The sequence below is a fragment of the Ascidiella aspersa genome, chromosome 2 (assembly GCF_963924565.1).
Source record: "Ascidiella aspersa chromosome 2, kaAscAspe10.2, whole genome shotgun sequence".
NCBI classification, from domain to species: domain Eukaryota; kingdom Metazoa; phylum Chordata; class Ascidiacea; order Phlebobranchia; family Ascidiidae; genus Ascidiella; species Ascidiella aspersa.
In genome coordinates this window covers 7,175,290-7,192,645 of record NC_139448.1, presented here as the reverse complement: position 1 = coordinate 7,192,645, position 17,356 = coordinate 7,175,290, and positions in this window count along the sequence as shown.

Genomic DNA, 17,356 nt, shown 5'->3' with positions numbered 1-17,356 from the left:
AAACCTCTTATTAACGATAATTTTATTGTTATATTTTTTTCAGTCAATAGTGATAATATCAATGGCCAAAAAACGAAAAAACCTTGCCAAACTTCGCGCGGAGAAAAAGCTGCGTATGCGCGTCGCGAGGGAAAACAAGGTAGGCACCGTCTTAAAATCGTATTATATTATTCTCGTTAGTTACTCATTTTTTCTGTTTTCAGTTAGCAGAACCTAAACCTTCGACAGAAGATATCACAACGTTATCTCAACTACAGTTAGAAAAACAAGTAATACGAAAACTGAAAAAGAAAACTGCCAACGCAAAATACTACAGAAAAAATAAATAAAAAATTATAGCGTCCTCATCAAAACGCGTACAATCGGAGTATCATATAAACCCTAAATTTCGCCAAAACGTTATAGACTCCTCATCAAAACGAGTACTTTCGGAGTATCATGGAAACCCTGAATTTCGCCAAAACCTTATAGACTCATCATCGAAACGAGTACTTTCGGAGTATCATGAAAACCCTGAATTTCGCCAAAACCTTATAGACTCATCATCGAAACGAGTACTTTCGGAGTATCATGAAAACCCTGAATTTCGCCAAAACCTTATAGACTTATCATCGAAACGAGTACTTTCGGAGTATCATGAAAACCCTGAATTTCGCCAAAACCTTATAGACTCATCATCGAAACGAGTACTTTCGGAGTATCATGAAAACCCTGAATTTCGCCAAAACCTTATAGACTCATCATCGAAACGAGTACTTTCGGAGTATCATGAAAACCCTGAATTTCGCCAAAACCTTATAGACTCATCATCGAAACGAGTACTTTCGGAGTATCATGAAAACCCTGAATTTCGCCAAAACCTTATAGACTCATCATCGAAACGAGTACTTTCGGAGTATCATGAAAACCCTGAATTTCGCCAAAACCTTATAGCCTCCTCATCGAAACGAACGCTTGACGCTTACCACGATGAACCTCTGCAACGTCGTAAAATGATGTCAGCCTCGAAAGATCGCGTTAAACGATTATATCGAAATAACGCAACGTTTAAAGAACGGGCTAAAAAATCCAGCATCACACAATCACGTCGGCGCAAAATAGCATTTCGAAAATTCGAGGCAAGTCTGCAACTATTTCGAGCTAACTGCATGCTGTACCCGGAATACATTTGCTGTGTTTGTTTTCGAATTTTATTTAAAGGACAAATCAAAAAATTCGACCCTTTAAAATACAAGCAACAGTCAGTGGTAAAGGCTTCAATTGTATCCGGGGTGGATGCCCAATGGATTTGCCACACATGCTGTAGACATCTTAAGCTGGGTAAAGTACCGCCGCACAATTACAACAATAACTTAAAACCGCAAGACGTTCCATCACACCTGCAAAACATGAATACACTTGAACGACATTTAATAGCAAAAGTCCTGCCTTTTATGAAGATTGTAGCGCTACCAAAAGGATCCCAAAAAGGAATACACGGGCCAGTAATTTGCGTAAAATCTGACATAAATAAAACATCTTCGATATTGCCTCGTTCATTTGGCGAAGAATTCATTCAAGTAAAGTTGAAAAGAAAAATTGGATACAAAGGTCATCACCTCTACCAAAAGATATCAACACTGAAAGTTCTATCGGCAGTGGAATATCTTAAGCAAAACAATAAAAAATATTCGGGTAAGTCATTTGTTTTGTTAAGGCATTTTAATAAGTTTTCAAACAATGATATGATTTTTTTCAGATATAGAAATATGTTATGAAAAAACAGATCGAAATTCATCTGATAATTTTCTGTTTGATGACAATGAAACACCTCTATCAGATTCAGGTACGTAATGCTAGGTGATTACTAAATTAAGTTTCTCAAAAAACATTTTTGTTTAAATTCTGTTTAGGTGATAATCATATTGAAATTGATGATTGTCAAGACATTGGTACGACCGAAAACAATAATGGTAATTTTTGTTACTGATGTTGTCATATTTATTAGTAATGTTTCTTACCCTATGCTCGTGTAAACTTTGTTTCAATTTTCAGATTATATTCCGCAAACAACAGCTCCCTTGGTAACGTGTTTGCAACCGGTCGATCCTGCTCAGCATTTGCTGGACACGGACGACCAAATTTTATGTTTAGCGCCGGGCGAACACAATCGGCCGACAAAAATAGTAGAAAATGAGGGAGAGTGCTTTCCCACTCTTTTTCCAGATGGCAACAACACATTTTCAGAAGATAGGAACGCGAGACTGACATTCGGACATTACGTTAATAACCGTCTGATGTCTGCTGACCCTCGGTTTGCTTCCACGCCGGAATACGTCTTCTGGGCACAATGCGGAAAGGAGATTTTGGCGGTAGCATCATCGGTTTCAATCACTATGCGAAAACATGGGGGGTCTGATAACTCGATTACGAGGGAATTGTTACTTAATGAGTCATTTATTAAAAATCTTACATTGCGAAACGAGGCCTACAGGTCACTCCAAAACGTAAGGGGAAGCCCTCCCTATTGGGAGAAAACCTTGCGTGACCTGTTCGCCATGATTAGACAGCTAGGAATACCAACTTTTTTTGCTAGTTTTTCTGCAGCAGATCGTCGATGGCCAGAGTTTGCAGAGGCTATTTGCAAGCAACAAGGAAAAGAAGTCCCTAAAGATTTGAACTGGGAATCATATTGTAAATTAATTGCAAGCAATCCAGTGACCGCAGCGAGGATGTTCGACCAACGGTTTAGGCACTTTTTTAATAATATTCTAAAATCTCAATCAGAACCTATCGGAAAAGTTGTGGATTTTTTCTATCGCACGGAATTTCAAATGAGAGGTAAACAGCGTTTTAAATTTTTTTTTCATGTTATACCTAGCTCGGTCCAAACTAATCTATTTTAAGGTTGGCCCCATATACATTGTTTGCTTTGGGTGGAAGGTGCTCCAAACCATAAAGTTGTGCCTAATGAGGTTGTCAGCAACTTTATAAACAAGTACATAACCTGCCAAATTCCAGACAGCGAAGAGGACCCAGAGCTGCACGAAATGGTGACATCCTTACAAATGCACAGCAAGCGACATTCCGCTTCTTGCAGAAAGGGTGGAAAAGTTTGCAGGTAAGTGAACAATTTATCCAGAAATGTTATGTAATGTAAATGGTTTATTTTGTTTAGATTCAACTTCCCTCGTCCTGTCAGTTCAAAAACCTTTATTTGCACACCACCCGCTGAAAAACCGGAGAAAAACGAAATACAGAAGTCAAAGGAAGTTTTGTTGGCGGTCCGCAATGCTTTGGATGCATACGAAAGTTTAAATTTGCAAAAGCAGTTTGCAACTTCTGATGATATATTATCGGTAAGTTGATATAGTTGAAAACTGTTAAAAAATGCTAATTTTCCTTTATACTTGTACAGAAGGCAGGCGTCGCATTTTGCGATTTTGTTGATGCCATGAACGTTTTGGCTAAAAAGGAAACCGTTATTTTGGAACGTAAACCAGACGAATGTTGGGTGAACGCATACAACCCTCAGCTGCTCCGAGCTTGGAATGCCAATATGGATATTCAGTACATAACGGACCCTTTCAGCTGCGTGATGTACATTGTATCATACATTACTAAGTCTGAGAGGGAGCTTGGGCAATTAATCAAACATGCGCAGAAGGAAGCCAGGGAAGAAAACCTTGATGCAATTTCGGAACTTCGAACTTTGGGAAACAAATATTTGAACCACCGGGAAGTGAGCATTATGGAAGCTGTATATCGAGGTATCGGTTTGCAACTAAAGCGATCTTCCCGCGTTGTGGTCTTTGTACCTACGGATCCCAAATGCACAAGGTAAAAATTGTCAAACTGAAGATATATTAATTTAAATAAACTCTAATTATTTCTTGATTTGATTTATTTAAGGATGAGTATCCCAATTTCGGTCCTACAAAATAAACCCGGCTCTCAAATCTGGATGACGAACATCGTCGAACGTTATGAGAGCCGACCGAAAACCAACCAATTCGAAGAAATGAACCTGGCTTTCTTCGCTGCTAATTTTACCCCAATTGGATCAACCGACTTAATAGAAGAAAACAACGAAAACTGGGAGGCAAAAAAGTTTAAGCTCCAAAACAATAAGGGCACAGTGAGAAAAAGAAAAACTCCTGCAGTAATCAGATTTCCAAAGTTCCAGCGCGATAAAGACGCGGAACGGTACTTTGAAAATCTGTTGCGCCTTTATCTTCCTCACCGTGGCCTTTCATTGCCGAGCGATTTTAATTCTTTTGAAAGTTATTACCAGACTGGTTATGTAGTAGTTGGTCTTCACAAAATGGCCATCTTAAGTTATATTCATGAAGAAATTAAAAAATACAACCTTATTGCAGACGTGGAGGAAGTTTGGGAAGACATGCCAGACGACGGAACATTGGAAGATGCTTGGGCGCAAATGGCACCGGTTAGTGAGGAGCAGCGGGACGAAGAGTCAAAGTTGGTTGAGGAGATTGATCCAGAAGAGCTGGAGCTGGAAGCGGTCGACATCCCCGAGCTTCATGCCGCAAACGACTTCAATCAAGATGGCGAATCTCCTGCATTTTCCATTCAACCGTCGAAACATGTTTTGTCTTCCCATGACGCGTATACTTTAAAGTCAAATCTCAATAAGAAACAAAGAGAAATATTCGAATTTGTGAGATCCTGGGCAATGCAAAAACGTCATGGACACTCTCCAAAGCCGTTGAAGCTATTTATTACTGGTGGAGCAGGTTTGTTCGTAATCCATTTATAATTTCGTAATCCATTTTTATAATTTTTGTTTGTATTTTTAGATTGTTCTAGGTAAAAAAGCCAATAGTAAAGTAAATAGTTAATGAAATATCAAATACGGTAAGCTGGTTATCTAAATAAATAGACCACTTGGCTGGCACATATTTTTAGAAATGTTCTAGACAAAAATACATCAGATAAAATAGACAACACTTGCACAGGTTCTGGAAAAAGTCAACTCATTAGGTGTATTTACCACGAATGTAATCTGTTGCTTGAAGATACTTCGGACTCGACAGAGAAAATTACTGTTCTTTTGTCTGCCTTCACAGGAACTGCAGCATTCAATATAGGTTTGTTAAAGCCCCTCTACATCGTTTATGTTCTAATTTGTTTTAAATCGTTGAAATTAGTGATTTATATATATATTATATGATTTAAACCTAGGTGGAACCACAATACATTCGGCATTGAAGATCGTCAGGTACGGTCCACAGTACCGAAGCCTGGGAGAAAACATGTTAACAACATTGAGAAGCAAATTGTCGTCACTGCAAATTATGATCATTGATGAGGTATTTTTCTACTGAAAAAAAAAAAAACAAAGAAAATCGTAATTAAATGTTGCTAATTAGGTGTGTTTAATAACATCAACATACCATTTTTGTGGGTTTGTATATTGACATACATACTTTTATTTGCAGATATCCATGGTTGATAAAAATTTGATGATGTTTGTAAGCCAACGTCTTAATCAAATATTGAGACCATCGAATCCGGACGCGACATTTGGTGGACTAACCATCATCGCCGTTGGTGACTTCCATCAAATTCCCCCAGTGTTTGGCAAATCACTCCTTATTTTAGATGCTGCAACATTGGCCCCTGATTTATGGTCTGAGTTTTCTATGATTGAGTTGACTGAAATCATGAGGCAAAAGGATGACCAACCGTTTGCTCAGCTTTTAAACAGATTGCGCATTAAACAAAAAGACGATAGGTTGTCTACTGATGACCAGTGTATTTTAGAGCAACGGTTGATAGCACACCATCCAACATTCCCAAAACATTGCCTTCATGTTTTCAGCAGAAACGCAAGTGTTGATTTCCACAATCAGAAAATGTTGGAGAGGTTAGATCAACCAGCTATTACAATAACAGCTGTAGACATTGTAAAAAATAACAAAGGCCAACACTACAAGAGCAAGCAGCCCGTTAAATTTTACAAAAATGAAAAGCCACCACTTTTAAACAGTTTAAGTCTTGCTGTTGGCGCTCGTGTTATGGTAGTGTGTAACATTGACATTGAAGATGGTCTTGTTAACGGCGTCATGGGCGAAGTAACTGACATTTCTAAATCGAAGAACGAATTAGGCTTGCCAAAATATGTTGGTGTTAAATTTGATAACATAAAAGTTGGGTTACTGCGAAAACGCAGACTAACGGGGGTAGCATCTGATGTCGTACGAATTGAGCCCTTTGCAACCCATCCAATTACAAAAGGCACTAAAACCTTTGTTCGGCACCAATTTCCCCTCAAATTGGCATGGGCTTGTACTGTACATAAAATCCAAGGGGGTACGGTAAGTGAAATTGTTGTAGACATGAGAAACATATTTCGTGAAGGCATGGGTTATGTGGCGCTCAGTAGAGTAACAAACATTGGCGGTTTGTACATAAAACATTTCCAACCTTCATCCATTTACACAAGCAGTGAAACCTGTGATGGAATATCACGCATGCCTGTTCTAGATATTAAAAACCCTTTCAGTGATGATAAAGGTAAGCATTTAAAGGTGGTCCATCACAACACCCAATCACTTGTAAAACACTTCGAGGCATTTACAAATAGCAATTTTTTTGCGTGTGATATAATATGTTTGACAGAAACATGGATGCCTTGCGAAAAGCAAGAATCGTTGTTAGGCTATCGACAGCATTCGGTATCAAGGCCGACCAGAGGCGGCGGAGTAACTATGTACGTGAAAGACTGTCTTTTGTCCAATGTTTTGTTCACAGTAATGGACCCAGATATGGAAGTGGTTTGTATTAGGGTTAACTCTTACATTGTTTGTGCTGTTTATTGTCCAGGGACTCCAATTAGCCTCACCAACAAGCAACTCCCGCAAAATTTGCTTTTTCAGATGGACACAACTTCAACGAAAATATTAGTTTTGGGCGACTTCAATGAAAATCTTTTGCATAGATCAGATTCACGTCAATTATATAAATCATTTATTGATTATGGATTCAAGCAACGCATAAACGGACCAACAACAACGAATGGCAGCTTGCTTGATCACATTTACACCTACAACGTTGAAGGGTTACACAGTGGGGTATTATCCTCTTTCTACAGTTATCATGATCCAGTATATCTGACAGTTTGCGAGGAAAACTGTATGCAGAAAGGTATAATTGTTTTTTGACCCTAGGGTAAATGTTTTTGACGATAGCATGTTTACATCAAGCAGAATTTATTGTTAAAGTACAAATTTATAAATGTGTAAATTTGTAATGTATATTATAGGTTCCATGAATGAAAGTGCCCTGAAGGCCGCAGCCCAACCAGGTATTGAGAAACGTAAGTTATGTAATATTTCACTAAATAGACTGGCAAATTATGAATATTCAAACGCCAACCTATCATTTTTAATGTATATTTTAGGTTCAAGTAATACGAATGTCGTAGCTCAACCAATTATTGAGAAACGTAATAATGTGATATTTTACTAAATAGAATACCGTATAATAAATATTCAAAGCTGTGCCCAACAGACACTACATCTGTTAAAACTTCACCATATCAACCTTCAGGTGGAATTGCAAGAATTGTAGATCTTTGGGCAGGGAATTTAGTTACTAATCAGTTAAAGAACCTCCTGCTCAAACAAGGTTTTGAAGTGGAATGCACCATTCATCAATATTTACAATCGGCGAACGCATGCGGATATATTGCAGCTAGGGCAGCAATGTTTATGCACGAATCACATGACTGGTGTTATGGTGATATCCTACCATTGTTAACAGCTGACAATCTCATACCAACGTACAACGACTGGTTAGAAATCAATTCACAGTTGGGGCAGGAATTGACCGATGAGGAAATATTATTGATTTTGCATAAACTGAACCGATCCAACAAAGGAGTCGATTGGATATCTGGACCTTATTCAATTATACAGGCCGAAATCGCAATTCGAGATGATTTGAAAAACAACTTACCAATCAAACGCGTCGCGATTATTAATACTACACGGCGAGCTAGCTTCTCTGATGAACTGGGTGGTGACCATTGGATAACTGTTGCTTATGAAATATATTAACGTCCAGTTGTGCATTCTAATTTTTTTTTAATAATGTCCTGTTGTGCATGCATTGTAATATATTTTTCTTTGCAAAGTTTACCCATTTATCAAGGGATTTTTATTCTATTAATAAAATTTACATCAATTTCTATTTTTTTGCCACCAAAAGTTAATTACTTTGAGTTAAAAGTCAAAATTTGCGGCGAAGCAAACCTATTAATTGTCTTTATAATTAAAAAATATTTGAAAATTTTTTCCTGCACCCCTATACGCCTCTAATTGGGGACAAAAGTCAATAGTGTGATGTATTCGATTTAGTTATTTACAGCTATCAACTCCAATCTAGCGGCAGAAAACCTTCGATACAGAATCCGTTCATATCGCTTGCTTTATCCTGGCCGCGAAGAGGCTAGCTCCCTGCTGTGCTTTTTTGTCCAGCGCGTGCAACATTCATTGTGCGAAGTGGCTTGTCTCAGTTAAACTAAGCGCGTGCGACTTGCCTTTTAAAAAGAGGCTTTTCTTAGTAAATTAACTTATTGCTTTTACAAAACAACATATTTTACCGCCGCAAGTTTAAATGAAAAAATCTGCCAGGCATTGTACACCACTCTGTTTCCAGTTTTGATGCTATGAATGAAATCACTTTAATTTTTATATGTTTGTTTAGTTATTTTCCCTCATAGGTTAATTATTTTAAATTGAAGTTCAAAATTTTGCTGTGAAGCAACTTTTAATTTGTCTTTATAATTTAAAACTATTTAACAATGTTTTCTTTAGTTTTTAAGATACCTCTAAACACAAAAATGGCCGAATTTTAATTTTGCCCCCCTAAAATACTCCCCTATTTTCAAGAGGTAAAATGTTTATTTTAACATCAGCTTTAAATGGTTCTCTAACATTTGTGAAATTTTCAGATGTTTATGTCATTTCCTTCTAGTGTAAATATATCATTGAAATTTCCTAAAGTGTTGTGCATTTTGACCCCCCGGATAAACAGTTCAGGGCTAATGTTTAAAATTTTGTTACTTAGCATTGTATATGTCATGTATCCATCATCCATAAATATATCAGATTTTTTTTTAATTTTTTCATCTCTGAAAAGTGCCGAAAACCAAAATTAACAAAAAATGACAGTTTTACCCCCCTAAAAACCACCCCTTAGAACCTAAGCAATTTTTTTTTATATTATAAACAACTTTGGGAGGGTATTTAACAGTTGTGAAAATTTCATGTTCCAACTATGTTTTTTTCCTTGTCAAAAGTGAGCCATAAATAATTGACTGAAAAAAAAAAAAAAAAAAAAAAAAAAAAAAAAAAAAAAAAAAATAATTCGGATAAAAACAACATGTGTCCAAAAAAAAATTTTTTTTTTCGGGCCACGTAATAATTCGGACAAAAACAACATGTGTCCAAAAAAAAATTTTTTTTTTCGGGCCACATAATAATCCAATATACCACTTTAAATACCCCTACTGACGAGTCAAAGCAGGTGTCGGAAAAATGTGTTACAAAACGTTACAAGGAAAGTTTACAGTCATAATAAAAAAAACACAAACTCTGGTAAATTTTAAAAATAGTGGCACTTTGGTTTTGCCATACCTAGCTAGAGAGTTATGCCCGTGTCCCCCCAATGACCGCTCCGTTGCCTCCCCGGTGGGAGGGGGGTTGGGGGGGCGAGGGCCATGGTTGAGAAACCCTGGTTTATACCATATTCATTGATCGTATTTAAAAAACGGATGTTTTTATTTGCGCCTCAAATAGTTTTGAGGGTGTTAAGACAATTAGCGTTCTTTTGTGGAAAAAATATTTACATCTACGTCGTAGGTTAACACAAAAATTTTCGGCACATATCTGTTTTTGCTTGCAGAAACAAGGCAAGGAATAGTTTTGGGATGTGTATATTAAAAATCCATCAAAATTTATTTTGCATCTGTATAGTCATAGGAAAGGCTAGAATATTTTCGCTCCATATCTGTTTTGCTTGAAGAAACAAATCAAGAGAAAGTACAACTTAATATAAACCGTAAAACGAATAAACCATAGCGTAACTAGACGGGGGTCGGCAAACCCTGGCATGATGATATTGCATGACACGCCAATTGATTTAACGCACACGTTATATCACCTTAAGAAAGTGCAGCTATTACATGACTTCCACACAATTATCATTATTATTACATCACTAACACTAGCGTTAACTAAATGGTATTGCCAGTTCGTGTTACAAATAAGAATCTTCTGTTGTATCTAATATTATTGTTGTATTTAATATTATTTTTGTGGGCGTGATACTTGTTGTTTGCCACTAACTGTTCCTATTACGTCACAATGCCCCAAATTTGGGTTAACGTTTACCGCGTTAAAGCAGGGCATTTTATATAAGTGGTTCTCAACCACCGGTCCGCGTCGACTTTCCTGCTGGTTCGCCAAATATATTACAAATTTATATCTCAATTGCAAAAAGCAAGATGTTGAAGGCGGCTTGTCCATCAAATTTAGAACTTTGCGAGTTCCGTAGTTTGCTGCATTGTGACGTGAGGTAACATGGAGGTAATGGTCTACTTTGGACTTTATCGTACGTACAATGCTACAAATGTTGTGCCCAACTGTTTATAAGTAGGCTACAACTCGTTAAACTTTAGGACCAGTTGTATGTGATAAACTTCAATAGAACCACGTAAAACAGGTATGATATCAAAAAGACAGCAGGAAATTTATCATTACAATGAAGTTTTCGTTCTTTGCTTTAGAGTTGCATACTTTTGTCATAATTACATTTTTGGCTCGTTTTAATTTTTGAAGGCCACCGGTCCGTAAAAAGGTTGAGAACCACTGTTCTAGATTAAAAGTAAGCAGGTATGTTTTTGTGCGACTGAGAAACCAACAAAAACGAAACTGATAGTTAACACTTCTAAGTATCGGCTTAAAAGGATCAAAGTATATTTCGAAAAAGATACGTAAATTAGATGTCAGATCACAGCAGGGCTGCTGAGTCGGAATCGGGACCGAGTAAGACCAGGTAAAACTACCCGAGTGCGACGTGTGCGCATGCGCAGTACCAAATTTCGAAACTGATAAGGCAGTAAACTGTAAATTCACCCGATTCGATTTGTTTTCAACGCTTGTAGCGTTCGTATTAGGATAATTCCGGGCTTTGAAGCGTCTGTGTTAGAACATGTGTTAGAAATTGGACGCTTTAAGCGGACCGTATAAGAACAGGATACAGGCGAACAGCGAATGCGCAGACTAATCATGCATAACGAAACGTTGCCAAGCGATGCAGACTACAGAATTTTTTATCTTGTACAGTTTTGGATATTAGAAATGCAGAAATGTTTATAGCTGTACCAAGTTAATGCGATGTTTATAATTTTACCCAGTAAATAGAAGGTTAAAAGCTTTTATTGTTGCTAAAGCTTGCCTTATTAGCGAACATTATTTGGGTTAGGGTGCGGGTTTGGGTATAGGTTAAGCAATACTATTAATAATAATACTTGAACCACCCTTACCCCAGCCTGGAAAGTATAACAGAACACGCGGGTACAATGCCGAAAAAATTCGGGTGACTGGGTGCAACAAAGGTAAAAAACGGCGCTGGTCTAGAATCCTACCACATTTTAAATCAACGCACAATATTAGGGTTAGGGGCGGCGAGAGTTAGTGTTTGGGTGTGGGTGGGTCAAGTATTCTTATATTTATTTTTAACCCTAACCAAAATAATGTGCGTTGTGGTAGGACTTTAGACCAGCACGAAAAAAGTACATCTCTGGTCTGCTTTTAAATTTTCAGACTTCCACGTTATGATTTTCTCATGCACTCTGTATTGTATACATTGCACTGCAAACATAATAGGGTGCACAAACGTTTTACATGTTTAGGGAGCATTTTAGATTTTTTTCTGGGTGCACTTGCCATACTTTCCACAGTGGCCCCCACCCAAACAGTCAAGCGCCAATATTTTTATTGTTGCTAAAGCTAATAATGCTGTTTCTGGCTATTGACTTTCATTCCGAAGTTTTATTAGTTAAAAGACAATATTATTTACACTTACAATGCTAGAAAATATTAGTTGTAACTAATTTACTTCATTATAATAAACTTAGTTAGCATATAGAGGAATCAGGTGGTACTGTATAAAGACAAATTGTATTTGACTCTGGACAAGCTTTCGCACAACCGTGCTTCATCAGGTCAAATTGATTCTCAACAAGCTTTCGCACAACCGTGCTTTATCAGGTCAAAATGATATACAATTTGTCTTTATACAGTGCCACCTGATTCCTCTATTTAGAATTAGACAAATACGGCCATATACAAAGATTAGTTAGCAAAATATATGCCAAGGAATATTAAATTAGATAAGAACACCTTTGTTTTGCAACTTATTTTGTAAAATTTGGTCATCATTATGATGTAAAGTAAGTCCTAGGTAGTATACATGTTTCAAACATTATAAATTGAAGCCAATATCTTGGTGTTAAATTTAACTCTAACAATTGGCTATTGTTATGGTGCATATTGCATCTAGTTTGCATTCTGTGGCAGATGCATACCAAATATTTATAAAGCAATTTGTGTGCACACCTCAATAACTAAATTGCACACTTCAGAAAAGGTTGTGTTGCCGTAGGATTTCAAACTTTAATTATGCCAAAATATGTCTGCACATCTGGAAAGTTGGTGATGTATGTCAGATATCTGTGCATCGCACATTCTTTGAATCACATTTTAGTGTAATTGTCAAATTTGTGTCATCAAAATCTTAAGGTCTGAAAATATGTTACTTCCTTCTGTTCATGGTGGGGGTATTCCATATCAAATCATCACAAAAATTGAAATTTTGTAACCACCCGTCTCAGATTTTCATGATATTTATGTTGTGCAAAATATAGCTCAAAAAAATAAGTTTGCAAGAAAAAATTCGAAAAAATTCCAATCCGTTAGAAAGTTATGGGACTTTGAAATTTGGCCACTAGAGGGGGTTTTCGGACACCCCCAAAATAAAAATGTACATTTAAACGCTGCAATTTAAGTAAATATGGAAGTAAAAGTATGTTTCCTACTATTTGTGGGGTCAAGGAATCCATTTTTGGAGTCAAATTTGCATTTGGATAAAGTTTAGAGGCCTTAAGGGGCACTTGAAAAGAAAAAAAAATGTTTATGTTCCGAGCGAAATGGTGAAAGACTGCAAATATTTAGAAACCCTATTATTTTATGTGCGTTTATCATTTATAGCAAGATCTGTCAAATAAGCTTAAAAAGAATCTTTAGACTTATTGGAAAAAGGTTTTATAGCCAAAATAGAACTCATACTATTTTGGTTACAATTCCCCTAATAAATGTATTCATTATCTGCACTTTTGTACTTATGAAAGCTCTTTGTATATATTTTGTATGATTGTTTAGAAAGGATTAACAGAATATGGCTCTTCAGGAGGCACTAAGATGACTTGTAGGAAATTTGTTTGAACAATATGATTCAGCTGAACAAAATATTTCTTCTAAAACTATTATTTTGTCCCACATTGTTAGAGCTGTTCAATCCTTAAGACTAACCACCGTTTTTGTGCTAGATTTTTACTTACTTCATTAATACTATCTGTCTATTGCTTAAATGTTTTTTTCAAATTGTTACTTGGTTACCTGCTGCAGCCTATATACTGATTTGTTAACAATTAGAGATGAAACCTGCTTCAGTGATTTGCTGCATCGGAAAAGCTACCAGGGATGACTGTCACAAGTTAACATACACTAAGTCTAAGTCACTGTTGAACATTTTGGATATTGATAAAGAAAAAGTGAAGTGATTTTGTGGAGAGCTGGGTTAAGAGGAAATAAGAACTCTGCTAAGACTGTGTGTAAGGTTCACCGTGTAATGATTTACGAGTGTTTTAAAAGAAAAAAAAATTCTTGCTAAAATATGGAAAGGAAGAATTTAAAAACAAAACCGGCATGGAAATTCTGTTCCACATGCTACAAGCAGCTTTTAAGTGACACCTGTAGTTCTTCTAGTTGCTAAAGTTTAAAAATTGCGTTTTGTCTGCTGTACCTCATTTTTATAAAATGTTTATACTTGTTTCTTAGTTTCAATTGAATTCATCTCCGAAACGTATCAAATATTCAGGTACACCAAAATATCTTTAGCTTTTTATATTTACCAAGATTGTAGGGTTAATGTTAGCACCTGTATTCTTTCGTGATATGTCACTGTGGATAGTTTCTCCTTCAAACAGCATTTGTTTTTCATGCTGAGAAATAGTGTTGTCAATCACAAGCATCTATTCAAAGAACATTAGCAAGCAAACTTTGCAAGCTATGTTTGGTTGCATGAAGTTTTATTTTCGCATTACTTAGTCTTGCGTATTTTGGCAAGCTATGTGTTTAAAAGGAAACACCAGTTGCATTTAAACTGTTATTTAATGTGTTTTTACTTCCGTAACTGTGACACCAAAAAACAGTGAAGATGAATTTTTAGAACTTAACGCAACCAGAACTACAGGTGTCGCTTAAAGCTTAAAAGCTGCTAATAGCATGTGGATGTGGGACATGAATTCCAGGCATATTTTTAGCAAGAATCAAATCAATCTTAACAGTGCCCTTCGCTTTTCTTTTCCCCTTATGCAATGAATATGGGTTGCAGCACTTCGCTGTTTTTCTTTTAAAACACTCGTAAAACATCCCATGGTGATGCTTACATACAGGCCTAGCAGAGTTCTTTTTTCCTCTTAACCCAGCTCTCCACAAAATCACTTCCCTTTTTCTTCATCAATGTCCAAAATGTGCAACAGTGACTTAAACTTAGTGTATGTTAACTTGTGACAGTCATCCCTGGTAGCTTTTCAGATGCAGCAAATCAATGAAGCAGGTTCCATCTTCGATTGTTCACAAATCAGTATATAGGCTGCAGCAAGTAACCAAGTAACAATTTTAAAAAAACATTTAAGCAATAGACAGATAGTCTCAATAAAGTAAATAAAAATCTAGGACAAAAACGGTGGTTAGTCTTAAGGATTGAACAGCTCTAACAATGTTGGACAATATAATAGTTTTAGAAGAAATATTTTGTTCAGCTGAATCATATTGCTCAAACAAATTTCCTGCAAGTCATCTTAGTGTCTCCTGAAGAGCTGTATTCTGTTAATCCTTTCTAAAAAATCATACAAAATATATACAAAGCTTGTACAAAAGCGCAGATAATGAATACATTTATTAGGGGAATTGTAACTAAAATAGTATGAGTTCCATTTTGGCTATAAAACCTTTTTCCAATAAGTCTAAAGATTCATTTTAAGCTTATTTGACAGATCTTGCTATAAAGGTTAAACAAATAAAAAATAGGGTTTCTAAATATTTGCAGTCTTTCACCATTTTGCTTGGAACATAAACATTTTTTTCTTTTCAAGTGCCCCTTAAGCCCTCTAAACTTTATCCAAATGCAATTTTGACTCCAAAAATGGATTCCTTGGCCCCCAAAATGGTAGGAAACATACTTTTACTTCCATATTTACTTAAATTGCAGCGTTTAAATGTACATTTCCATTTTGGGGGTGTTCGAAAACCCCCTCTAGTGGCCAAATTTCAAAATACCATAACTTACTAAACGATTGGTATTTTTTCAAAATTTTTTGTGCAAACCCATTTTTTCGAGCTATATTTTGCACAACATAAATATCATGAAAATCTGAGATGGGTGGTTACAAGGGCTTGATGATTTGACATGGAATGCCCCGGTGGTCTAAAGGCATACAACCAAACTAATAAAAACTCATGAATATTATTAGCTGTAAAAGTGTTGTAGTGATCTCAAGTTGATAAAAAATAGCTGCTGCATAAGTTTGCGAAGTTGTAGCGAATAGAGCCCCATAAATTTAAATTTCATGTTTCACTACCTTAACTGACCTTACTTTTTAACATTTTTGCATTCTTAACTTTTTCAATTCATATACAAGTCATGAACTTAAGTATGGCAAGTTTAGCACCAGGATTTTTCAATAGATCAAACCTTCACCTTCAAATATTAAACATGGGCCCAGATTTAGACATACATTACAAAGGGACGGACTTTCAACCTTTGATGCGCCCTGTCACCCAATTTTTTTTAGTCGTTCACTGGCAAGATTTGCCATACTCTTTGAACAGCAACTCTGGCATATGACCCTTTATTGTATTTTTATTATACCATGACATTTGTTTATATTCATTAAAGCCTATATGGATTTATTACTCAAAGGAAAACTAATACAAAAACATAACTAGTTTAGTGTAATATCTTATGCAACTTTTAAAGTCGACTGAAGTAACACTGTTCTTATGTTGAGTTACAGATACCTCAAAAGAACTGGACTAAATGTAACAACTGGAAAGTTATATTGTGACTTTATTTATGATATTGCTTATGTTAGTTAAACTAAACTACTAATTTAATGCCCGATTATATAGGGTAAATATTCCATAGCAAGATATCTTGAGTACAATTCCACATTTTCTGTATATTTATTTATCTTTTTATGCCTTTTCTCCTCTAGTTTCTGTGAAAATTTTAGTTTTAAAACAAGATTTCTTAATCAAGTTTTGTCTTGTTAATAGTCTGCGCTAACTAATCAGCATGCCTGCCAAAGTAAGTATATCAATTAATTTATTCTTGTTCAATTAGTAAATTTGTTTTTTTATTTCTCACAATAAAGTATATAATTTTTATATGGATAACTGTTAAATTAAATCTTTTCAGAAAAAAAAATTGGAGGCCTTTTTAAAGTGAAAGTTCAAGGGAAAAAAGGGTCTTCCAAAGGTTTGTTTTTAGAAGCCTTTAAGTGTTTGGAAAAACCCTCTTTATCAGTTATAGATCCAGGATGTTTGAAACAAACATCATTGGTTTCCACCCCTGCTACCAAACCATTGTACAAGGAGGTTAGGGAAAAATTAAGTGAGAGGTGGCGAGCTGTAGAAAGAAAATTAATTATGGTTGGCATCCAGTCATATTCTTTGCAAAGCAACCAGTGCAGTGTTTGCAAGGATAAAGTGTACGAGGATATCATAAGATGTACTGACTGCGGAAGCAACACAATATATTGCAAACCATGCTGGCAGACATCGCATAAAAATATTTTTTATCACAAGCCAGATATTTGGAAGGTGTTTAGCTTTTACACTTTGATGTGTTTTATATAAATACATTGATTTACAAAAAAAGCAATTTTATAGCAAACAAATATTACCAAAACAAATAATGAAAAATAGAGCAAATATTAAACTTAGCGTTAGAGTACAGAGTAACTTTTATAATTTACAGGGAGATAAATTTGTTAAATTTG